This window comes from Molothrus aeneus, chromosome 2, assembly GCF_037042795.1.
Source record: "Molothrus aeneus isolate 106 chromosome 2, BPBGC_Maene_1.0, whole genome shotgun sequence".
Taxonomy (NCBI): domain Eukaryota; kingdom Metazoa; phylum Chordata; class Aves; order Passeriformes; family Icteridae; genus Molothrus; species Molothrus aeneus.
Window position 1 is genome coordinate 39,305,872 of NC_089647.1, and position 26,391 is coordinate 39,332,262.

The 26,391-nt window shown below is 35.6% G+C and overlaps 1 protein-coding gene across 3 annotated transcripts in view; it reads left to right on the top strand.

The window, feature by feature from the left end:
* CNTN5 (contactin 5) overlaps positions 1-26,391 on the top strand; it is a 611,650-nt gene that overhangs the window by 167,615 nt on the left and 417,644 nt on the right. For all 3 annotated transcript variants that reach the window (XM_066544731.1, XM_066544730.1, XM_066544732.1), the window contains one exon: positions 17,933-18,074. The gene's annotated coding sequence lies outside the window, so the exon portion shown is untranslated. The remainder of the gene's footprint in view (positions 1-17,932; positions 18,075-26,391) is intronic.

The window sequence follows — 26,391 nt, forward strand, 5'->3', positions numbered from 1 at the left end:
CATATTTTTCATCACAAGCAAAAGGAATCTTTCCACACACATTAAGAATAGCATGAGATGCAGTGATACACTAGAGATATGTACCCTGAACTTAATTACTTGTTTTATATACTACATTCAAATTTGAATCAGATTCACTAACATTCTACTACATGGAATGTTATATATATCCTTCTAGTTTTCCTCAATTAAAAAGCTTAAGAAAGCATTTTATTGGCTTGTTTTCACTTTCCTTCCCTGACCATATTTTCAATTAAATTTTTGGGAGTCTCAATCTGAATACATTTTTGAACAAACACACCCATTTCATCTGGCCTTTCTTTTATTTGTCAATGACCAGGTATTGTTTATATTTCTCTATTCACTTCATTTTAAACTAACATGAATCAAAACATGCATAAGATATTCAGAGCTGTTGACTAAATGTGAATATCTGAGAAATCAAACGGTCAAGAAAAAATGTTTCTTACATATCTTGGAACACTACAGCATTTGATCCCTAAACATGCAATATGAATGTCTGGGTGCAAAGATATCTGCTGGCTTATAGGAAGATCATAGCTACATGCAGCTTAAGGTATATGTAATAAAGCTAGCATAATTTTTAGAAAAAAATATTTTATGACAGAAGGCTGCTTTATAGTTAAATTCCAAAGACATAAACAGATTTCTGGTCATTTGATAACGTGATAGTAATGAAGATTCCTGCTTCTGTGATAGTGTATGTTAGGGATTAGGTTATAAATTATGGCTGATGTATTATATGCTCTAAAAAACCCAGCAAAAGAGAGCTGTTGTCTCAGAAAACTTGTTGCTCAAATTAAGGGAGAGCACAGAATCAGGGAAAAGATCTGCAGGGATTTTTAGGAAAGGCTTATATTAAAAATTAAGATTAAAGAGAGGTCATTTCTGCGCATCCCCTGCTGAAATAAGGACTAACCAGCTTCTCAATACTATACAGTGCCAACTTAAAAATTAATGGAAATCACCAAATTTTGATACAATAGGTCTTGAAGTCTGAAGTTACTTAGATGCCAGTGCCACACGTGAGTACTGCACTTTGTAATTCACTAGTCCAGCTGGAGATGACAGGCCCATAGATGTCAGCCCTGTCTTGATTTGCCTGAGGTCACACAGGTTCTCCTTTACAAAACCAGAAATTTAAGAAGAAATTCTTACCCCAAAGGCTTTGCTTTCCAAAACTCATTATCTGCATTTCAAATTTCAGCTTTACTTGGTTTAGGTTTCATAGGAATTATACTGAAGTACTTTTGTTTCATAATTTAGTAGAATGCTTTATTTAAAATATTTTTAAGTATTATTTTCATCACATTGTTTTACCAACTATTATTCAGTTTATGAGAATATCCTCAAGCTTTCCCTCAGCAGAATTTCTGTCTGAAAACACATATTATAGTAGAATTCTGGGTTCTTTCTGGAAATATTAAAAGGAATTAATTCATTAGCTAACTCCGCAAAAATTTTACAGTAAATTCGTTTTATTATATAATGAATACTTGAGTCCATATGACAAAGAAAAAGAGGAGAAAATAATAGGTATATGAATAGATAGAAGCCTATATAAAAATGTGCAAGGAGTTAACCTGGTTTGCCACAAGGATTTACCATTGCTATCGAAATGCACTGGGACTGTATTTAGGCTTTCAAAGTTTCCAGTTTTAAACACTGTTACTTTCTGCTTTTACTTGCATTTTCTTTGTCTTTGCAAAACTTTGCCTATGGCAGCTAATGTGACAGTTTTTAGGTCATAAGAATTTGCAAAGTTTCAAGAAAATTGAAGAAAAAAAAGCATTATAAGCTATTAGGATTTTACCTAACTGAAAAACTAAGCTTAGTTAAAGTTTCTATAATTTCTTGAAACTCAGAAGTGATTTTTTAATTTAAATTTTATGTTTTCCATTGACTTAAACCTCAACACTTACATTCCAGATAACTGACAGCATATATACATTGGATCTTCTCTAATTAATTGTATATCCCTTTAGAGACTAAAAATTATCATACAATCAGTTTTTTGGGGGTGATAATCTGTCAGGGCTGTCACCATTTCTAAGTGTAAATTAATTTCTAAAAGCTCTCATAAAAATAATCGAGTCTCTTTCTTTTGGATAAATGGAAAATGAATTTTTGAAGACTTACCTCTTTTTTCCTGAAATGGTTTGAGACTGCAGTGAAAAAGTACATTGCACATATTACAAACCATGATGAAATATGGCTTAGCTAATGACAGAAAAGAGGAATTCAGTGTTAACCATGATTGACTGTGACTGAGGGATCAAAATTTAGATTTTAGTTTATTGTTTTCTAGCCTTGACTTTAAAAAGTAAAAATAGATAAAAGGTAGGAAACTGAATGCAATGTTAAAAATGTCTGTCTAAATATATAAGAGGTTTTATTCAAAATGTATAGCCATGTAAAATTGCATCTCATATTCTTAAATTTCTGTCATTAATTATGAAAGCTACTACCTAACAATCAAATAATGTGAAGGTATTCTGAAAGAGAAAAGAACAACAAGATTGGAGATAAGGTACATATTTCAGATCTGAAACAAGTAGTTTTATGCTGCTATAGGTATTTAACATCTCTTTGCACAGTGAATTTAAGGAAGGAGAAGATGAATTCAGAGAATCTCAAGTGGCAATTGACAGAGTGAAAGATGGTGGATATATGTGACAAGACAAAACAAGCCTGCTTTCAGATTGGAAACAGCTTCATCAAGACAAGGCCCATACTTCAAAACTTGTTTTTTTGGTTCAATTCACAGTTACATATCCAGTGCTGAAAATGAATTATATCCTAATTAGTTAGTCCTATTTATACAGATACATATGATGCTAACTCTACAGTAAGTAGAGAAAAAAAAATTCTTCAAACATTAAAAAGGTCACAGTAATCTTATTATAGATTTATGGAGGTAATTTTTAGAAAGTCATATTTTCATCTGTTTGGGTTATGTTCCACCCAAAGACAGTCCTTACACAGCTTCAACTCCAGTCTAATTAAAAGATCCTAATTCAGGCAGAATTGATAGAAGAGAGCAGTACAAAATATAGATTGCTTTTAAAGGAAGAATATAATCACTTCTCTGTTTAGGATGCATTTGAAATTCTTAACTGCTTCCATTTAACTTCATATGTGAATACTAAATTTCTATTATTTTCTAAAATAAAAAAATAAAAATTTAAAATCTAAAAATGTTTTCTCAAGACAAGAAAAAGGTCACGCCTTTGTGAGCACAGGATCATTCACTGAGTCAGCTCCCAGCTGATGTTAGCTACCTGGGAACCTGTGTGGTATTGTGGTTTATGTGCCACTTGTTGCAATACTGAGAATTCATATAATACCATGGAGGGGATTCTGTGATGATAAATAGCATAGTTATTTAAACAATAGTGATTTTAGAGTAATGCTCATTAATACAAAGAGTCATGGCTACATTTGCGTAGATGAAAATTGTTCACAAAATAAAGTTCATTTTTTCTGGTGATTAATGGAATTTATAGAGAGACCTGCACAGAAAATCCTTTATTATGATTTTTTCTTTTTTTTTTTAATTATTAATTTTCACTTGAAGGGCAGATATGGTTTATTTTTAGTTTTGTACCAACATGAGCATACACCTAAACAAACTTCTATATCTGCTGCCTTTGTAACTGATATGTTGTCCACTTAAATCCAAAATATTTTAATTTTGTTGACAAATTTCTCATTTATAGAGGAGAAACAGAGACACGTGCTCATTACATGAAACAATGAGAGATTAATTATTTTTTTAAATTAAGAACAAGTATGTATACATGGAACAATAATTTGCAAAGGCAGCTTCCGACAACTTTGTCTAAGGATAGATGCATTACAGTTTCGCAGGCTGAAATTAATATATGGCAAATTTTTATATTACTTCTACAAATGTTTTAATTGTTGCATCTTTTAGAGTATTTCCATAAAATTGTCTTGTCTTTCTGCAGTATTTTCTTTAATGTTCTTGTGCCAAACTTTAGTAGAAAATTCCCCAAGAGTAATCAAATACATGGAAAATCATTTTCCCCACCCTCAAATATATTCAAAACAATATCTGACTTATTTCTCCATTTGTCTTCTTTATCAAAGTAAAAATTTTGACTTTTTTGGACTTGTGTATCTAGAGCAAGAGGATGACATTTTTAAAAGCCAGTCAACCTGTCATTCAAAAAGAAGAAACTGGTTAAAGACACCAGTCCTTTTAAGAGGGATGTAACTTGAATTTTGAGCGGATGACCTGCTATTGCTGCTGCTTTAATTCTTTTAATGAATACATGCACTCTTCACTCCTGTCTGCTAATGTGACTCAACTCATTGTACAAGAAATGTTATAAACATTGATAATTGTTAAACATACAATGTTCCATGACAGCACCTCAACTACTCAGGAGATAATTCTCTTTTTTGTGAAATGTCAAGCAATTACGAGACATTTCCTGTTCAGGAGAGGAAAAGGGAAGGGAAAAGTGGGAGGGGGAAGGAAGGAAGGAAGGAAGGAAGGAAGGAAGGAAGGAAGGAAGGAAGGAAGGAAGGAAGGAAGGAAGGAAGGAAGGAAGGAAGGAAGGAAGGAAGGAAGGAAGGAAGGAAGGAAGGAAGGAAGGAAGGAAGGAAGGAAGGAAGGAAGGAAGGAAGGAAGGAAGGAAGGAAGGAAGGAAGGAAGGAAGGAAGGAAGGAAGGAAGGAAGGAAGGAAGGAAGGAAGGAAGGAAGGAAGGAAGGAAGGAAGGAAGGAAGGAAGGAAGGAAGGAAGGCATTTTGATTCAAAGGATAGTGCAGTTTTGATGTTAGTACCTTGACCTTCCTTCTTCTCTGTGTTTATACTAGATCTAGTGTGGTTTTGGTATGTACTAAACATATTTCAAGGACAGTGCAACACAGGCTCTCCAGCTCCTGAAACTGATTTTAAACTGAAGAAAGGCAGGTTTAGATTAGATGTTGGGAAGAAACTATTAACTCAGAAGGTGTAAAGCACTGGAACAGGTTGTCCAAAGAGGTGATGGATGCAATAAATAGGGCCAGGAAACCAGCTCCTTTAAAAGGCCTTTATTAAAGACAGCTCTGGGTGGTGAACCCATGGTGTCATGCACACAGCCGCTGCTCCCCCTGGACTATGCTGTCTCTCGGCAGAGCTGGGGCTTCTGACCCACTGAGAGTCCTTAGGAACACGATGTTGGCTCGTAGCCCAGCAGTATCCTCCAAGCTGGGTACTATCTAAGTTATGGTGACAGGACGGAATCCAGCTCTGGTCAAGAGTGGGTGACTTAGTGTGGTTCTGGTGGGTTAAAGTCAAAGTTCATGTGCTGGTTTGTTGTTTTGAGAGAGTTCATATAGTTCCCACAGCCTCTCATTTGAATTCGGTCCGGGTGCAAGGCCTTCTGGGAGCAGGGGAGCAGGGGAAGTGGTTCCCCATGGGAATGGATACAAATCCGGGGTGAGACGGAAAGGGGTACAAATACAGAGTATGACAGGGAGAGATACAAATACAAGGTAAAATAGTAACATCTAACAGCAGCAACTAAAGGCAAGTCTTAGAATTCTAACATTCAATGTTTAACAACAGACCAACACTTCAAATTAAGACCTTATCAACTTCATTAACATCAACTACCAATTACTATTCTGAAAAAGAGCTCTCATCTCCAGGATTTCATTCCTCACAATGGATGCCTGATTCTTGGAAGTGTTCAAGGTCAGGCTTGACAGAGCTCTGGGCAACCTGATCTAGTGAGTTGCATCCCTGCCTATGGCAGATGGGTTGGAATTAAGTGGTCTTTAAGGTCCCTTACAACTCAAACCACTCTGTGATTCTATGAATGCTCAGTACAGACTACCCCATGGGCCATATGTGTCTTGTAGGGAACTGATCTAACACTTAGATATACTGATCTTATCATACTGTGCTGAATGATTTCCTACTGTAAATTTCTCCTTACTCCTTTGCTAATCCTAGGGAAGACTGAAAAAAATATTCTGGGCTAACTGTACTGGTTTTTTGTCAGGATATAATTAATTTCTTCATTGTAGCCAGCATTGGGCTGTGTTTTGAACCTGTGGTGAAAACAGTGTTGATAACACAGGTTTTAGTTATTGCTGAGCAGAGCTAAGGATTCTTCTATTTCTTGTACTGCTTTGGTTCAAGGATTCTTCTATTTCTTGTACTGCTTTGGCAGTGAGCCAGTGAGGGCACTGGGCATGCACGAAGTCTCGGGAGGGGACACATCCAGGAGAGCTGACAACAACTGACACAAAGGATATTCCATGTCATATGGCATCATGCTCAGCATGTAGAGCTGGGGGAAGAAGGAGGGAGGGGAGGGCATTGAGAGTGATGGAGTTTTTTTTCCTGAGTCACTGTTAAGCACAGTGGAACCCTGGTTGTCCTGGAGGTGTCTGCCCACCTGTTCATGAGATGTGGTGAATGAGTTCCTTTTTTTGCTTTTCTTGCATGCACAATTTTTTTTTTTTAAACCTATTAAACTGTTTTTTTCTCAACACATTATTTTTCTCATTTTTACCCTTTGGACTGATTATTTAGGATTTAAGAAAAAAAGCCTGAATACAGTAAAGGATGGTAATAATAAAAACAATAATAATAATAATTATTTGTTTTGAATTGGATTTTTGTATACCACACATTTGTTCCATGCATGAAAGTGCAAACCCAGTATAATTTTGTATTTAATTTGCTAATGCAGCAATGTAAACTAATTTAAAAACAGACATGACACATAATTGACAAGGAGTGCTATTACAGCTCATTCATCAAACAGGTTAAGCTTATGAATACAGTTTTAAATTGAAAATTCATAGTTTTTACCTCTGCTGGATTTTTAATCACTCACGTGTAAGGTGATTTCAGGATGATATCACAATCAGTGTTTTCTTTTCTCCAAAATAATCTCAGGGCAAAATGATATCTGGTTTATGGCTAGTTCTGGCCTGAAATCCTTTTTTAGGCATAAATGGGCCAAAAAATATGCCTATGTGCTTTGTCCTGTAACTCAGGTAAATTGCTGGTGCATACTTCAGTATACTGGCACGAACAGGATCGTGCAATTTGCTTTATTTCACTCACTTCTTGAGTAGGATAGATGCTACTACAATCTCTTCTTCATAATGTTTCTAACTTATCAGATAATTTTTAAAGATATTTATTTCTCCAGGCCTTTTCAAGGAATACTAGGAGCGACAGTGCAAAAATTCTGTGCAAAATCCAAAAAGAAGTCACAAGTTGAATCTTTTACTGCCTTGATTGTTGTCTGCTCTCCTGGACATGTCCCCTCCCAAGACTTCGTGCATGCCCAGTGCCCTCACTGCCAAGGAAGTACAATTTGAAAGTAGTATTTTTCTGGTGCATGGTAGTTTTCTTTGTTTAAAAGAAAAATACTACTCCTTCAGAATAAAGAAATATCCACTTATTTCTGAAAATAATCTTATATGCATTTTCATGAAGAGAAGAGGAGTTTGAGAGGAGATTTCACCACAGTCTGCAGCTTCCTCGAGAGGGGAAGTGGAGAGGCAGGCACTGATCTGTTCTCTGGTGTTCAGTGATAGGATCTAAGGGAACAGCATGAAATTGTGTCTCTGGGGAGGTTTAGTTTGGATATTAGGAAAAGATTCTTCCTCACCCAGAGGGTGGTTGGGCACTAGAGATGGTTCCCAAGGAATGTGGTCACATCATCAAGACTGACAGAGATCAAAAAGTGTTTGGACAATACTCTCAGGCACATGCTGTGATTCTTAGGGTGTCCAGTGCAGGGTGCAGAATTGGATTTCAATGATCCTTATGGGTTCCTTCCAACTCAGGATATTCTATGACCCTGTGGTATAACAGCCACTCTTCCTGTGTCACTTGCAAACTTGATGAGAATATTTTCATACAATCATTAATTAAAGTATTAAAATGGACTGGACACAGTATTGACCCCTGGAGTACACCACCAGTCTCTGGCCTCCAATTAAATATTGCACCAGAGATCACAACCACAATGGTCTGGCCATTCTGTCAGTTTTTATTTCATCCCAAAGTCTTTTCATCCAGCCCATACATAAGCAGCTTATCTATGAGGCTGTGAATGTGTTACTGAAGTACAGGCAGAAAATTGCCGTTGCTCCCCTCAGTTCTGCAAGGTCACTCATTTCATCGTACAAGTTTATCAAGCTGGTCAAGCATGACCTCCCTTTCGGGAAGCTATGCTGACTGTTCCTGATGATTTTCTTGTCTTCATGTGCCTGGAAATAGTATCCAGCACTAGCTAATCCATAACCTTCCCAGGGACTAAGGTAAGGCTGAATGGTCTGTAGTTCCCTGAGTAGGCTGTATGTTGTTAGAAGATTAATATTAGAAATATTGCTAGGACTTGTGTAACAAGATGAGCTGGAGAGATCTTTACTTGATAATATTTCTCCATTCACCAATAACCTGATGGCTTTTTCAATAATACATCAAAGCAACTCTGAATATTTAAGAATTCCAACACTAAGAGGAAGAGCAATATTTATTTGGAAACCATTGGGAGAATGAAAAAGAAAATGAGTAAAGCACAAGAAACACATTAAGCTGTTGGTATGTGATTCACTAAGTCAGGCACCTTCCTCTGAATCTATAATTTTTCCAGATGTAGCCATGTCCCCCTCCCTCCATTTTATTTAACCTCTAACATAGATGAATTTCTAAGGTTGATGGAGAGAAGCAAGGGGAAGGGGAAATGGAGGAAGAGAAGGAAGGCAAAAAAGAAGGTGTTCAGAGCCCCTGTGAGTGAGGATAAACAAAGATCTAGTGGGTTCACTGGGTCAGAGTGTTGCACTAGCTGAAAACTAACTGTGATTTGAGACACAGGGCAATGTGGGAAAGAGAGCAAGAGGACAATTGTGGGCATTTAATAGTCTTGGGGTGATGGAGAGACCTTCAGTCTTTAGCCCAGTCAGGACTCACATTAAGGGAGCAATGAAAGCAATGTTGGCAGGAGGACATTTATGCATGTTGGAATAATGTTTTCAGTAAAAATTAATGCCTTTAGTATTCATCCCTTGTAGTTCTAAATCTGGCATCTGTTCCAAATCACACTTTTTCTATCACAGTTTCAACTTGGGTTTAACTAAATTGATATATTTAGAAAGGAATTTTCCTATGTTTAAAATATTCAAAGTATGTATCTGCCCCCTGATCATACACTTAGTAAACAAAGAAATACCCTTCATTAAATTCTTGTATGACTAGCCCTAAAATGCATCTCTTATTTTTATCTCATTTACTCCACCTATACTTAATGTTCACAGAATTGTGGCATCTATGTGTCATTTCCCAGTGTAATTTACTTTCACCCTGGCTTGGGTAGAAAATGCCCTGCATGACATGGCAAAGCCACTGAGGCCAGTGTTCAGCCACTGAGCCCTCCTCACTCTCCAGTTATCATGGTGCTGCCTCTCAGTACCTTTGTCTGCATGAGAGAATAGTTCAGTCATCTTTTGTCCTTAGTGTTTTTTAGTTACAGGTACTGTGTATTGTCCGATCTTTACTCCTGCATTACATGTTCTCTTGTATTGACTTATTAAGTAATGCTATTTTCCTTGCTGCCTTAATAGACCACTCTTTTCTAATTAAAGGAGAATGAGAGAAAGAGAAGCAGCATGTTTCCAAAGTAAAGTGTCAGGCAGGAGACTTAATTTCTTTTACTGTTTAGACAGAGGCTCACTGTTTGACTTTGAGAAAATCACTTAGAAGGTCCAAATTTGCAAGCAGCTGCACGAAGTTTGGGTGTCTTCCTTTTGTTACTTACCATAGAGTTTGTTCTGATTGGTGTTCAACAGAGAGAACAGCAGTTAAAGGTGATGAGACATGCAGGTACTTGACAGATACAACAATTAGGATAGTATTAGAGCATTTCAAAGTCAATATCTTAAAACTCTAGATGATTTCAAGCTTTTTCTTTTTTCTTTTTTAATGCTGACTTGAAAAATACTGTTCCTTGATTTCCTATCTGCAAATAGGAAAAAATAGCCTTCACAAGGTCTGTTGATTGAAAATGTTTATAAAACTTTTTAGGATTGCTTGTCTTTTATAATAAGAGATTTATGTTAGTATTATTATGTTATACATACTGGAAGCGTTACAAACAAGACCAGAGGGAAACTGACTCACTTTGCTAGACTATGGCTATTCACCAGGTCTTCTGAAAAACAAGACTTGAGTCAGTCTTCACTGCACACTAATCCACATTATTGTGTGCATTATGAGTCAAAAAGAAGAGAAACACAATTAGTCATAATTCTGTCTTTCCTCTTAGAAAGTGATAAATATCCAAGAAAAATCATCTGTAGCTACGAAGTTGAAAGAAAACATCCTGTTGTTTAGATTTGAAAATAAGTATCTTTCCACAACTAAAAAGAATCTGAGCAAACAGATGCATCAGAAGTTGAGTTCAGAGGAGGTCACCATGAGTTGAGTACTTGCACTGACAACCAGTGAGCTTGTTTCTAAAGGGTATTATTTTACTAACAATGATGCAGCAGCAGTGCCAGCAGAAACATCATGTCTGGTAGAAAGGTGACCCTATATATAAACATGAAGATCCTGTTGGAGTGGAGTTGGAAAACAGGTTTGGGCAAGGAACTCTCTCACAGTTTCCTTCTCCCATCAATATAGTTGTGTTTTACTGTGTTGGAAGAAGCTTAGTTACATGACAGATCCCTTGGAGGAGACTGCACTATGACAAGACAATATGCATGAAAAAAGGTGAGATTAAACTCAATAGCAGTGCCAGGGTTACACAGCTTGTGCATGCACAGAAATTGCCAAACGGGTTTGTAGGATTCCGTAATAAACAAGAAGATGGAAGCTTTTAATTCCTTAAAATTTCTCTACATTATTACAGAGTATCAAAAATACTACAAAAATCAACACCAGCAAGAATCCCACCACAGACATCATCACTAGCAAATGTAAAAAGGATCAATAAAGTGAATATATATAGCAATTAAAAATCACTATCAGCTATCAATAATAAATTAACAAGCAATACTGTAGCAACAGTCAATAGCATCAGCAATCAATCAGATAGCAACAATCAATATAAAAATTTCCAATGATTAATATAGGTTACTGTGAGTTTTTCATTAGTGAAGCAACTTCTCACCAATATAAAACAACAAACTTAAAATATATTACTTATATGGATGTAAATTACCAGTTTTGAGCGAATTAGGTTTCAGAAATGGGCCAAATCATGTTGAAGTGTAGGACAAACCAGTCACCAAGAGAGATCCAGCCATCCCAGAGCTGTTAAGGACAAAATGAAATCACTCCAAAAGTGGGCCCAAACTAGCAACCAACAACTTATACGAGTCTGACTTCAAAAATGATTGACATCATGGAGTCTGGAGTTAGCCAGGTGTCTTCAATGAGAGTCTAAGATCTTGTAGAAAGTTTGTGTAGATTTCAACTTGTTCAGAAAATTAAAAACATGTGCAGCATGGGAAGTTCTCAGGGAGATAGAAGCTCTATTTTGGATAAAAATTAAGTTCTTTGTCTACTGTAAGTTCTATGCCCTAAACGGGCATAGAACACACCATTTTGAGCAGCCAGTAGATGCTGTTGATGTCTATTTTTCATCCAGACCACCAAAAAAGTTGTGATGTTTCCATTCGTTCAGCCCAATTTTGTTTTCCAGGACTGCTTCCACTTTTTCAGAGACTAAGTTGCAGTTTCTTGAGGTTTGCACTCACTGATGGTATCACAGGAGGTCACCACTTTCCAGGCTCCTCGCCCATACTTTTAAAGAGATCAGCTGCACTTTTTCAGTATGTTTCTTGTTCCAGGACCCAGTTCCCAGGCTCATGGCATCCATACCAGCAGGAATTTTCTATGTTAGTACTTCTCCTCTTTCTAAACTTTTTGGCTGCTTACATCACAAAGTCATATTAGTATTAGTTGTGACTCAGAGTAAAATCCCCAAGTAAATCATGCAGCACTGTGTTGCTCACCTTCTACATCTCCTGATGTTAGAGAAACAGGAAGCAGAAGTCAAATATTACACCACTTACAATATTTGTAAATGATCTTTAGGAGCTGAGGGTGTGTCCTCAAAGTTTCATCTACACAGCTAAGAATTATCTTCTGCCATATAATTTTTTTCTTTCAAAATCTGCATCTAAGCAATTGAGTTCTTCCAATACTGAGCTCTATAGTTTAATGGAAATGACCATTAAAAACCTCATATTTATTGGCATCATCTCTTGGCAACCTTTAACTTACTAATTCATGTCTCCATGGTTTTCCTTCTGAAAAATGGACTTTAACTTCTATTGTGAAAAAAATCATGGTACACTGCAGACAGCACCAGTTGTGGGTGTTACAGATATTATAGACACCATTATTATTGTTATTATAATGCAAGTGAGGGAAGAAGGACTATTCTGGGATACCATCTTACTGTTCATGAAGTTTGTAGATGGAAGTAGTCAGTACAAAATTAATTGTGGATATCAATATATCATTTAAATGTAAAGATTGACATGTTGCTACATATTTAAGAAATTCAGTAATGATCTCTACTTCTGTCTACCAGATTAAAAATGTATTATGAAATTATTGTTTTGAAATTACTGAGATATGTGCATATATTTAAAATAAATTCCTAGATTCACAGACTTTCTGAAAATTTTCCTACTGGAGAAGTCCATGAAAGACAGGGATGAGGACTGTATGGTACCTATCCTTCCCTTGTGCGAGTAAATAATTTCTCATCGCTTCAGGATTTGACATTTGTTTTCTAAGTGGAATATTTTTATTCTAAATTTAAGTTCAGAATTAGACACAGCTTCCCTTGGGCTGACCAGACTGCTGCCCATCACACAAGGACAGAAATGCTTTCACACTTCCAACTAAACCAGCAGAAACCCTGTCCTCTGTTACATTTGATTTCTCTATGGGTTGATTCAAAGCAGACATTCAAGGATAATGTGAGATAGGAGAAATAGCTAACTCGCGGAGTAGTTTTATGTGCTTAAACTCTATTTTAAAATGTATTTTAAAAAGGCTTGGGCTGAAATATGACCAGCAATGGACAGTATATTTAATAAGGAATCTGAGGAAGAATTTCTTGCCATTAAGATATATCTGGTATATCTACACCATCTATAATCTTCACCTGTCAAGACTGTACAGTACCAGAAATAGATTGAGGAAAATAGCAGAAGAAAAAGACTCTAAATGGGAAACATTGCACTAAGATTCCAAAAGCAGGATTGAAACTCAAATACATAGTAGAAATATTAGGGGGGGGTTGGGGGTTTATAGCAAGCTTATTCTTCAGTATAACCTGCAGTACAAGGCCTCCCAGAGGACATTTAGGAACGCAGTAGTCCTTGATCTTATCAAAACTGTGTTTGCTGAGGATGGTGCCGTCTGCCTTGCAGCCACCAGGTAGTCTGGTTGCACAGCAGGAACCTCTTTCCTGTAATACAGACACAGATAGTGAAAGCTGCTTCATCTGTCTGAGGGAGCCTGGAGTTTCCCCTAATTCAGTGTGGGAGGTATTGCATTTCTTAAAAAAGCTTCTTTTTTCCATGCAGCCGATGACGCCATGACACGTTTCAAAAGTAGCTAGGGGCTGTGGGCCCATTTGACAGTAGGAAAAAGGCTAAACTAAGTGGGAGAAAGATCTGATTTGGCCACTTCAAGAAAAAAGGTAGAATTATTGAATAGACATGTGAGAAGAAAGTAACTACTTTTCTGAACTGTGCTACATCAGAAATAGTAGATTTTTTAAATAAATTCTGAAGGGCAAGTCAATTGAAAGGATATTTTAATGAAAAATAAAGGATTTACCCTTCAATGCAGAATGAAATTTTAAAAGGGCATAACTTTCCTGTGTGAGGTCAAAAGCAGAAGAAAGATCTATACAACTCTCAAGCTATTTTTTTTCCAAGTACAGCAGGTCTCAACGAAATTTCTTGCTGAATCTATTGCCTCTCTATTTGCCTCTCCTACCTTGCCCTTCCACAATATTTAATAGCTTTATAACTGCTTTTCCTTTCTAACATATAAAAATCCACTGATTCTTAAACGGTCATTAATGAGAATGTAATCTGTCTTGTCTGAGGATCACTGGGAGACAGCATAGCCCTACAGTGAGCTATTCTTCACATCCCTCCTGCACAGCCTTTCTAAGGATACTGATTTTACACCTCTCTCCACTCTAATTTCCTGTTCATTCTACAGTATAACATCTATTAGTCACAGAAAGTTGGAAAGTTAAAGACTCTGCAGCTGGAGTACTCTGAGGCTTGCAAATAGAAAGGTTTTAGACCTTTGTGTGTAATGGGCTGTAAAAGTAAAAGCTGTGATTTATTGTTTCTTTCAGTTGCTGAAACCTAATGTCTAGCCCACCTTCTGTGGAATTCAGTGATCTGCAGATATTTATATCTAATAAAATGTTTGAATAAATTGTGATTATTTTCCTTTTAATGCATAATTCATCCATGTAACTGTGGAACATTTCTTTCAAAATTATATTTTTTACATTCAGTTCGCAGCTGAAAGTAACACAGATTTATATTTATTTTCATAACAAAACAAGTTTTTTAAAATGAAATCTGTGACCATTAGTAGTTTAAAAATCATTATTCCTATTAATTCATGTTAAATCAGTCTAAATATAAAAAAAAAAAGATTGGCATATGGATATGGATGGACACAAAATGCTAGTTTATATTATAGACACATACTAAAACCATGTCATGGATATATATCTCTATAACTTATAATAGAGAAAGTAATACAAGGAAACAAAAAAGTTAATTTTGAACTGTACAAAGAGGAGGGATTTGTCATTATTATTGTCAAAAAACAGTTTGTATATTTGCTTTTAATTTCCATGACAAAATAAAAAATATAAAATGATCAGAATGGAATTAAATGAGTCTTAAGGACAATGTCTTTCTTTCCCAGGTGTAGCCATAAGCTTTGCAGGCGAATGATTGATCAGCTTAATAGTATCCAGGAATTAGTTTCAAAATGTGCTGTGAAAAAGCATAATTTTTATGGCCAAAAAAAATAAACACATCTTTTATGTAGATTCAATAGTTTATTGTTAGTGTAATTTAAATTCTGTCTCTTGAAGATTCCCTTTTAGTTCAGTACCTATTTTTACAGATAAATTGAAAAAAAAAAAAAGAAAGAAATTGAAAATAACAAAAATTATAACATCACAGATGAAGATGAAATTTCCTTATACACATTCTTGATAACATTTTTATCTATTAAGTTTGATTTCCCAACACATGGAACCAAATGTCTTCAGCATGGGAAGAGGCTGCAGCTGTTTAATGTTACTTTGTGGATGTTTTCTTCCTCATCTTAGACTCACATAAGGAGTTTTTCTATGTTTGCCAACTTTCTCATAACTTGCTATTTGTCACTCTTTTTCATCTGTGATTCTTCTGTAATTATTAATTATGGCATACTTTCACTCACTATGTGAGTATATTTTCACTACATATGTTAGTTATGTGCTTTTTTTCTCTTTGCTGCATTTAAAAGTGATTTCTCCAGGTCTGTACTACCTTAGCTGGTCATTAGTAGGGTGCATACAGCCATTGGGTCTGGAACATCAGCTCGTATCCTATTTCTTATTACTCTCTCTGCATTGCATCCTGTGTCCCACCATTCAAGGTCTGTTTCTCTGTACCACAACCATATTCCTCTATGCCATGTTGCTATGTTACAGTCATAAATATCAGATTCTATACAGAAAAACTACCTGCTACTACCACATATATGAAAATTTTACCATAGGAAGATAAGCAAAAGCAAAATTAAATAGACCTAGTTTCTTGTCAATTTTAAAAAGTTGCTGTTACAGCTCTAGCATAGAGCTCATAACGAAGTTTAGCTAGGTAAGAGAAGTTCAGACAAAGTAAACATGGCTGACTTATAGCCTTGAAAATTTGTACAAAGATCATGGCATGCTGGTAGCTGTAGCAACATCTTATTCACTGGGCTACAGGATCCATTCCACTCAGAGAAGTATCTAGGGCTTTTTCTAACTTTTAGGTAAACACTTCAGGGCTGAGGTCGTCAATATCCAGGTGCTGATTGGAGAAGCTCATGGTGTAGTCAAATGAAATAAATCGTAGTTGTGCAGAAGTGCTTCTGTCAGAGATGGCAATTGATGGGAATTAATCTTTGTCTTCATAATCTTTATAAAATTTCACTGTTTTCTGCAAGGTGAACCAACTCTAAAAGAAGGATGAGCAGATTGCCTTCCTTTGCTTCATAAATCTAAATGTTTTCTAGACTGCAGATGCAGCTTTGAATCATTCAAGCCAGTACAAGGCAGAGCTGTAATATCACCTAAGTAAATTATTATCCTCTAGGCTGGGCTTCAAAAATAATAATAGGAACAGCAGCAGATTTTCTCCCTTATACTTTTTGTTTGTTTGTTTCAAAATATGCAATATAAGTCAAATCTATTCTCCAGCCCCTGAATGCAGTGCCTTTCCAAAGGCAAGGTCTAGGTAAAATTTTTAATTCAAACTCCAAAGCTAATAGAATGAGGGAAGATTGTTCATAATTCTTAAGTGAATTAGCTATGAAACTGGTAGTCAGTTCTACCACAGTGTTTTGGTAGAAGAAATTTGGACATCTAGTACATTTCCTGCCAGTCACATAAAGAGGTATAACTAGGACCCTTAGTTGGCTATTTATTTGGTTGCTTTGGTTTGAGGAGGGCAAAAACTATTTAATAGATGTACTTCCCGCTGCTGCTGGTTTCCCAGGACAACAGGTGAAGTAGACAGTTAAACAGAACATAAAGGCATTCCCTATGATTCCTTCAGACAGGATGAAATAATGAAAAAGTCAAGGGAAGAAGCATTTAAAAACTTAAATCAGATTAAATACAAGAAAATGAAAAAAGGAAAAGCTTTAACATGATACAACTGTGTTAATTCTTTAGTTAATAAACAGTTTTTCACAGAAAAGACTGGGTTTTAGCCTTTATGTGAAAATTAATCTAAATGGCCATGAACACCACAACAGTGGTTTTTTGTTTGAGTTTTAGGGGTTTTTTTGTTTTGTTTTTTGGGGAAGTTTTTCTGGGGTTTTGCAGGTTTTTTGCTTAGTTGGTTTGTGAGGGGGAGAGGTAAGGGTTTTTTTGCTTTTTTAATGGAGGTTGCTAACAATTGTTCAAATTTATTAAAAGTGTTGTGATTTCTCTGTTGTCAATTTAACTTAATGATTGAATAGTTCAAACAATAATTATTTTAAGAAAGTCATGCTCTATTTTTTTAGGATAATAAGCTAAATGGAGACACATGCCTCTAGCGTAATTTCAAATGAGTACCTTGAAAATGAAATAATCAACAAAGTCATAATTGCATGCTATCTGGAAAAGGTCACTCTAAAAAAATTCCTGTGAGAAAACATCTTTACAAGAATGCTCATGAGCTGGTTTAAATTCAAACAACAGAAATTATTTTATATTCCTTCCATTATAGATGAGTCTACCTGAATATAGGAGGCTAATAATGTGAACCTGTACATTTTCCATACTTCCCAGCACTATCTTTTCTTAAAGGGTAGCAAATAAAGTAGAACTCTTTAATTTCTCTTAATTCTCTTAATTTTTTTTGTTCTTGTTGCAAGAAATAGGGTTTTTTTCCCACCAAACAGCATAAAACAAACACTTTTACATTCTGTATCCACTCTGAAGCAAGACAGCGTAGATTAAACTCATACAGCCAACCAGCACTGTCATGTCATGCAATATGCAAGTAATGAAACATAAAGAGCCAAATGAACATATGTCCACATAGAAGAAGGTTTGAGACATCTAACACTTCAACAACAGCTCTACACACATGTAACTTTTTTTCCCCCCCCCACAGATTATGAAAAGGGAGTCCTAATACTGTTGGAACCAGCACAGCTCCTGAGCATCGTCGGTTTTCACTCATACAGGACCTAACCTCTGTGGAGATCAGTTCTGTTTTGAAGAACAACTTCTGTACAGCAAATTGGAAAGTTGAGGTACTGGATATTTAGACAAAACTGCTTTTGGGATATGTTTATTGTCCTTAATTTTTGCCTTTATTAGTTTATAAAGTTCATTTCAAATACAGATGCTCTCACAAGCAATTTAAACTGAATAAGGTCACAAATGGAACAGAGATTAAAAAAACAATCTAGATTTATGGATCATATTGTTATATTTTTCACCATGGGTTTGCAAAAGGTTCTGTTTTAAAAGTGTTTACCACTTCTTGAAAGTGTTTAAAATAGTCACTGCAGTATACTCTTGACCTGAATGCACTGAATAAGTTTTGAAATCTAATTTTTCTGTCATGTTTAATTCCATATAATTGTTTCTAGAAATCTCTGTAGATGAGTCACAAAGTCTATACTGCATGTCTAATCTCTCAAGTATTTCAGTGGGGCTTGATCTAGGTCTAGAATAGGTGTGTTTGCTGCAAGACTCTGATATGACAAGTGAGTTCCACAAAGGTAAACCTCTTGGAGGTCAAGGATAATGCCCCTTTTAGGAGTTACGGTTTTTCCAGCTCATATTAAGTGGTTTGTATAATAGTGTACTTGCTAGAGTACTGAATAAACACAAATTTGTATTAATGAAGCAGGTGAATATAGAAAGTGCTTTGCTCAAGAGCCTGTTGTGATGCAAACCATTGTGATGCAGCACTGCAGATTTGAGTAATTTGAATCTGATATTCACTACAGAGATGAATGATGGTTATTCATTTTCAATTTATCATGAGTATAGCCACAGATTGAAATAAGATGGAGTAAATGTCTGCGGTTATCTGTTAACTGGTGTGCTTTATCATTTCATGGCTGAATGACTCGTGAACATGTAGTTCAGAACACCTCTAATTAATTTTTGAGTTGAGTCTTTATTCTTAACCTCAAACTATGGTTTATTAATGGGTTAAGGTAAAGAGCTTGCTAAAGTGTAATGTGTGGCTGTGCAAACATATTTGGAAGCTCATAGTTCACTGTTGGATGTCAGATGTTTTACCTGCCTACCCAACTAATTGAGAATCATATCAAAGAACCAGAAAGCCATTGTAATGAATGAGAGAGACAGTGACCTCCAAAAGACATAACTGAATTAGAACTGATGAACTTGATATGAGTAGATTCACAGTGTCATTTTAAAAATAACACAGTTTAATTCTTTTTCCTGCCCTTGGAAATGTATTGCACTAAAAGCATAGGAAAAATTGGCAAGTGAATTTTAACTTGTTAATTTTCAAAATTTTTTTTTCTACAAGTGTTACAAGAGTAGATTTATTGAAGGATATTTGTTATATAAAAATACTTTGGTTCTGAATGCACGCAAAGCAGGCTTTCTGGAATCTAAGAGGTGTTTTTAATAGTGTTGAGGAACAGAAAGTGATAGGGGAAGAGAAAGGGGAAGAAGGTTTTTTTCCCAAGAGGTAAATGAAAAATCATTCTCTTATCTTTCTTGTTGAAGAACAGAAAAGATAAGTTGAAGACATAATTGTTTATGATATATGAAAGACATAATTTCCCACAGATTTTTGTTTCTCAAAATAATTTCTTATAGCCTAAATAATTGTGTATACTATTCCAGAATTCTGTTAGTCTTTAGACTGGATGTTTATGGTAGTCACGTTTTGACAAATATTTCAAGATCATTTATGTAGATATTCTTTCTACGTTAATCTATAATATCAAGTGACAGAACCAACTTCTGGCCTGTCAGCCTTAGTGTGAGATGTTAAATTCATCCTCTGTTACAACAGAATAGAACTGAGTCTTGTGTCTGTTTCTTAAATCCATGTCATAATCATTTGTCATAAATGATAAAGTGTTCAAATATAGAAATTCCTTCTGAAAAAATAAGATAAATTTCCAGTGAATTTGTTACGTTTCTATAAAGAGGAAAGATTTGGTATAATTTTATGCCTAAGCAGGAGCTGCTTATTTACTGGTGAAGAATATGCAGTCAAAATCATATATTTGGTAGTCCATGTCCTCAGCCTCTCCGTAAGTATATAGTATGAAACAAAGCAGATTTAGGGAAAACCCTGAGCTTCCCTGCCTACAGTCCCTTGAATTTTTTTCTCAGCTTTGAGGTCAAGGCATATGTTCATCTCCCCTTTCCCAAAATGCAAAAGGTTTATTTTATTTTGCCTAAGATTCTGCTGATTCCCTGTTTATTTTCTTTCATTGATGTGGATATACCTTTAGTTGGATTTCCCAGGAATAAGCTTTGCATCCAAAACTGTAAAATCAGAAGAGCTGATGTACATCAAAGTTGCATTCTTTGTTTAAAGTTAACCACTCAAATAAATGGAAAACAGCAACAAAGTTTATATAAACAATAGAAACGTCTCTGATACATATTTTTGAATCAGCTGTCATTCTTTTAATAGTATTTATCTTGACCATTTGGATCTTGGCATAGTGATTAGATTTAATAGAGCTGTTAAGAACTGCTCTTTCTTTCAAGTTTTGCTGGAAAAAATTACACTGGTTAGGAAAAACAGTTGCTAAAATGGGCTGTATAGGGGGGTTGTACATTGTTATTTTGCATGATCTTAAATTCTGACACTTGTAACAGTGATGGTCAGGAACAAAAGTAGCAGTGATTTTTAAAACACAAATCTGCAATGTCTTCCAAATGTGAAGATTTCAATAGACTAACACACCAAGAGAGCAGAAGGACCTGACAGAAAATAGTCATTTTCTGAATGTGTAGAATTTAACAGTCCCTAAATGGTTCAGGCTGGATGAAAGAGAAACTGAAAAATGACCTTTATCTTTGTCACCACTGCAAATCTTGCTGTTCCACTGTTCCAGTGATGCATAGAGGTGGAAATAAAGGAGATGAGTACAATAGACTTTTCCATAGACTGAGTTTTCCAGGTCATTTAATTCTCTCTAGTGTGTTCAGAATCTTTCCAACAGAGCTAATGATAACAGATTGCCACATTATCCTACTCATGGTGACCTGTGTGGGTACCTGCCAGAAATTCTACTTGCTCAAAACTGGGTGAAAAAGAGTGTTTACTGAATTCACTTCTAATGGTTATTATAATTTATTCAGGGGGAAAAAAATTGTATTATTGAGTACTCCATGTGTTAAATAATGACTCAATTATTTTGAAAATTGATACTTTAGGTTGCTGCTCTGCTGCAACTGATTTTGAATTTTCCTTACTCACTCTGGCCTTCTGCCAGTTCATGTTCCATGGGGACAGTTCTCCCTATCAAACAAGGATGTTTTCTTGACATATAGCCAGGTAAAGCTACAGGAACTCTCTCCTTACCAAAAAAGAAATGGCTGTGGCTCTAAAAGGGACAAATATAGCATTTTTAGTGAGATTTTTTTCTTTTTGTGATTACTTTTGGGCTGCACAAGCTTCCAGAGTGCTAAGGAAAAATCTACTACCAGTGAATATCATGGTGTTCAGACTCTTGATCATTTAATGATTTTAATATGATTTCATTGAGAATAAAATTGATGATTCTAAATTGTATCCTGATTGTTTGAATTTCTATCTTTCATGTAATTTTTTGAGAACAAATAAGCTTTAAATTACATACACTATGTGAATTTTACCATGAAAAAAGGAGCTTGTGTTTAAATATTAATAAAAGAAATTTTGACTCCTTGAACATGTATTGTTTCACCAATAAAATTGGAGAAAAATTATTTTTAAAAGAGATTCTGTCTGGGAATCCTGCTTTTGAGATAACTTGCTATTGCATGTTACCTACTTATCTTTGAGGAACTAAAGGGATCTATTTATTCCCACCGATTCCTAATCTAGTGTGTTCAAAAAGGATTTTTGAGATTACATCTAATACTTTGGGTTGGGGTTTTTTAATTACATTTAAGTTCCTGTAGAAATCATACTTTTTCCATATAAATGCAAAGATCATGTTAGGAGTAATACTAAAGTTTACTTACTATATTCCAGTGACTTAGGCTTTCCATGTAGAGCTATTGGTTCTCTAACTTAGGGCCATTCAAGCCTGCATTGGGCATATAAATTGCCCGAATAGCTTTCCCTTGATTATAGAATTAAAAACACTAGAGGTAGAAAATGCCATCAAATCTATTTCAGACATAATTATTCTCATCAGGAAAGGTTTCCTTTGGTTTCATACATTAAGGGCTCGAATTTCAATCTTACAGAAAATGTTTTGCCTGCTGGATGCAAAGTATAGCAGTTTAGCACCTGCTTTGCTAGCAGCTGAATCATCTCACATGAGTAACAACTTTCTTTTCAAGGTGGGTAGAGCAATAGAGACAGGAGAACCATAGGTAGCAGTGTTGATAGGAACACACTAGTTTAAAAATAGGATTTAAGAGGTTTATATGACTGATATCTTGTAGGAAACAAGCATGCCCGTGTTCTGAGGAAATTAATGTTTTTATGGCCTGAAATGAGTAGTGATTCTTCCCTTTCCTACTTAGAAATAGAAATAACTAGAATAGAAATAACTAGAATGTTCAAGGCTTTTGATCTTGAACCCATTTGCTTTGTCTTCAATTTTATGTTCTGACAGTTTGCTTTATTTTAATTTTGTAATGAAATACTATATTTTGCTTTTCTGTAAATTTACAAAGGTTAAAGCACTTCAAAATTAAGACTTTATGTTAATATATTTTTTAAAAAGTCTTCCGAGTAATGTCTGAAGTCCTACTAGACTATAGTTCTGAATTATTCAGCTATTAGTACAGTTTTCATTAATACTGAGCACATAATTTGATGGATTAAATTGTGATATATATGTTTACAGCTTACTCCAGGCTAATGAGAATCTAAAATGCAACATATAATAGTGGTTCACTGACTTCTGTTGACACACAATAGGGAAAATAGAAATACTAGTCTAGCAAATTGCATGTATGCAGGTTTCAGTTCTCCTATAAATCTGTCTCCATACAAGAAACATTTTATGCATCCCAATGTGATCCAAAGAAGAAAAACATTTATCCTAAGATAGTTAGGCTCAGTCTGGCATTACAGTGAAGCCTTACCAATGACAAATCACTGCAAAAGATGTGGTTGAGTTCTCTCCTTGTGACCCTGTGGCTTATCTACAGATCATATATTCAATGATTAATTGGTTGATGCAGTGGAAAACATTCTGGTTTTGGTTTGTTTAATTCCATTCTGGTTTAGGGCTAAACCGATATACTATATTTAAGGGAAATTTCAAGGCAGTAAGACTTCTACTTTCCAAGGCATCTTGCTATCAGACTGGCTTTGCAATCAGAGTAAGCTACAAAGCATGCCTAAATTTTTCAAGCAGGTGAATTCTTGTGCTGATACAGCATCAGAAATCCTGGTGAGAAGAGGAGTGAACTACACACAGAGCCACTCCACTGGGGGTGCCACCTCCCACTGCTGAAGGATAACTAATACAAAAATACAAAATACAAAATTAAGTGTGCTAGGGCCTCAGCCCCACTTTTGGTCGGATCTGGGGAGGCACCATATTTTTCATGAAAGCAGCAATGAGTCAAGCCTGTCAAGCCATTAAAGTCCAAGTAGCCTTCAATGTTTGTTAAAAACAGCTCTAAAATTTCCATCAAGACCAAAATATGTATACTTTCCACATAGTGAATATGTGAGTCCAGTCTCAAACCTGGCTGTTTGAGACTGTGCCCATTGCTCTGCCGTCTCCTACCAGCCACGTTGAAATTAGCTACAAGGTAGCCACTCATTCACATTGGGAATGGATACAGATACTACTCAGACACACACCCTTTCCTAAGAAATTAGGAGGAGAAAGCCTTATATTTTTAGCCACACACACTGTGAGTAGTAAATGCTCAAAATGTTCAAAGTCAGAAGCACTGAATCTTGAAGAGAGCTCATTGACCATGCCTTTCCAGATATGACATAATTATCACCATTTCAGGCGGAATTAATGTAATTGGATGGAAGACATAGCAATCCCTGAGCTAGTTGTAATTTTTGGAAGATTTCCATATTTTTCATTAATTTTTTTCAGTACAGAAAACTCAGAAAACTGATGATTTGAAATTGATAATGAAAAACCATTGAGAGAGCTAAGGTCTTGTGTCAAATTTTCATTATGCAGTTTATACAGACATAATGTTTCAGAACAACTTCATATGCCATTCATGTTTCTCATTTTGTATTACACTCATTTAAATTTCAAGTTTTCCCAAGTATTTGCAAAGCATATGTTTATAAATGTTGTTTTATCTTCTTAGACTTGCAAAGACCCCAAATAAAGTGCCATAAAAATGCTTATACCATGCTGCCTTAGAAGGAGAGAGGGAGAAAGGGGCTGTCAACAGATCGTGATCTTGTCTCAGTGTTCAAACCTGAATTCAAATTCATAGCTCAAGTGTTGCAGAGACATGTAGAGAACAGCTCTTATGAAATGAGATATATTTCCATCATTTGGAATGCTTTTAAAAGTAGTAGAAAATCCACAGCCTCACACAAAAATTGAAGCTATACATTCTATAACAGAGACTCTGATAATAAGCATTAAACATCCCTAATATGCAGCACAACTCCTTTAGTAGGAGTTTTGTGAGGAAAAATAATTACTTCTGCTTTGATAGGATGAGAAAAACCAAATCTCGGTATCATATATTGTCATTATACTAATTATTGTTATTTGTTTATTATAGCAGGAGTACTTTTCCTGTTTAAAGTCCTCAGAATTAAAGCTGTTTTTATCCTTTTTTCACATATGCAGTGGGGTTTCTAAATAGGATTTCTAATTAATTCTTTCAAATTCATATGAACATTATTATTGTCTTAATCTAATATTTGATACTGATAGAAATGAGCTGCAAACTATTTAATGACATTCTGCAGGTACTGTCTTATCAAGTTTGTCATTGCCACCTGACACAAACAATTTTAGAAGTCAACAGTCTCATTAGTTAATATTAATGAATTTGGCAGACTCACATAATTGGCTTTTATCTTGTTTTTCATGTCTTTTAATGGGATTCCACAGGGAGAGTATAGACTTTGTATTTATTGGTTGTGCAACTTTAAAATAACTTCTTGCAACTGATGTCTGCCTGGATTTTCTCGCATGAAATAAACTAGGTAACTCCCAAATCTGGTAAACTGAAATAGCTCCGTATAAAATGCAATTCATACAATCGTATTATTTAGGTAGAAAAAGGGCCTTGGACAGTCTCCATTCCAATCTTCTGCTCATGGCCAGTCAGCTCTAAGGAAGTCAGACCAGACTGCTGAGTTCATCATCCAGTTGGGTCAGACCAAGATGCTTAGGTCTTCATTCAGCTGGGTCTTCAAATCATCCAAGGATGGGAAGTGAACAACCTCTCTCAGCTCGTGCGACTGCCTCTCTGTCCTTATGGTGGAAAACTCCTTATATTCGGATGAACCTCACTTATTTAAATTTATACTTCTTGTTTCTCATCTTTCCAGCTTGCATTGTTTTGCAGAGTCTGGCCATGTTTTCTCAAGGACTTCCCCATAGCACCGGGGTCTGCTGGTAGTTCCCTCCAAGGCCAATTCTGTTCCAAAGTGAACAAGCCCAGCTCCTTCAGATTCTTGTCAAAGAACAATTTCTTCAGCCCCACCATCTTTGTGACCTCCTTGTATTCTCTTCAGTTGGTCACTGTCTTTCTTTTACAGAGTGGCCTGGAACTGGATGCAGTATTCTAGATATGAAGGTTCTTGGAAAAGCAGGAAATTAAGCAGCCTTTACCTTCATAAGACAATATTTAGAAACATGATTGCATTGGTACTATTTTTTTTGAGCTGAGACCAACTTTAATTTACAGGAGCATGAATCAGACTCTTGCTGATGTGCCAAAAGCAGAATTTGATCTTCAGACATTTGCATCCAAAGGGATGAATTTTTTTTTTCTTGAAAGAGGATATTATGTAATATCCTCTTAAAATTCCTGAAATCAGAAACATGAAAGCAAGATAAAAGTTAAGGTAAGAACAACATTGGTATAATTTATTTCCACAGGAGAATTCTCTGGTTGCATTTTTTGGTGATGTTTCCATAGCTACACTTTTGTGTATATATTGCATTCTCTATTAGAATGAAAGAGAAAAAAAAAAAGCAGCTTTTAACTGATGCAAAAGACATCCCTGTTTACTTGCTTTAAAATTAGTCTGAACTGTCCCAGTTCATGCTCCAAAATGAAATAGCTCAATGAGACTGTTCCATTACGCTGGTTGACACCAGGTTCTCATGCATGCCTTTGCTTTCCCAGGAAACCAAACTGAGAACGTGATGACCATCAAAGCAGCAGCTTTCAAGGCAGGGAACATACTGAAGAACTCCTTAAGAAATTGATACAAATTAAGCT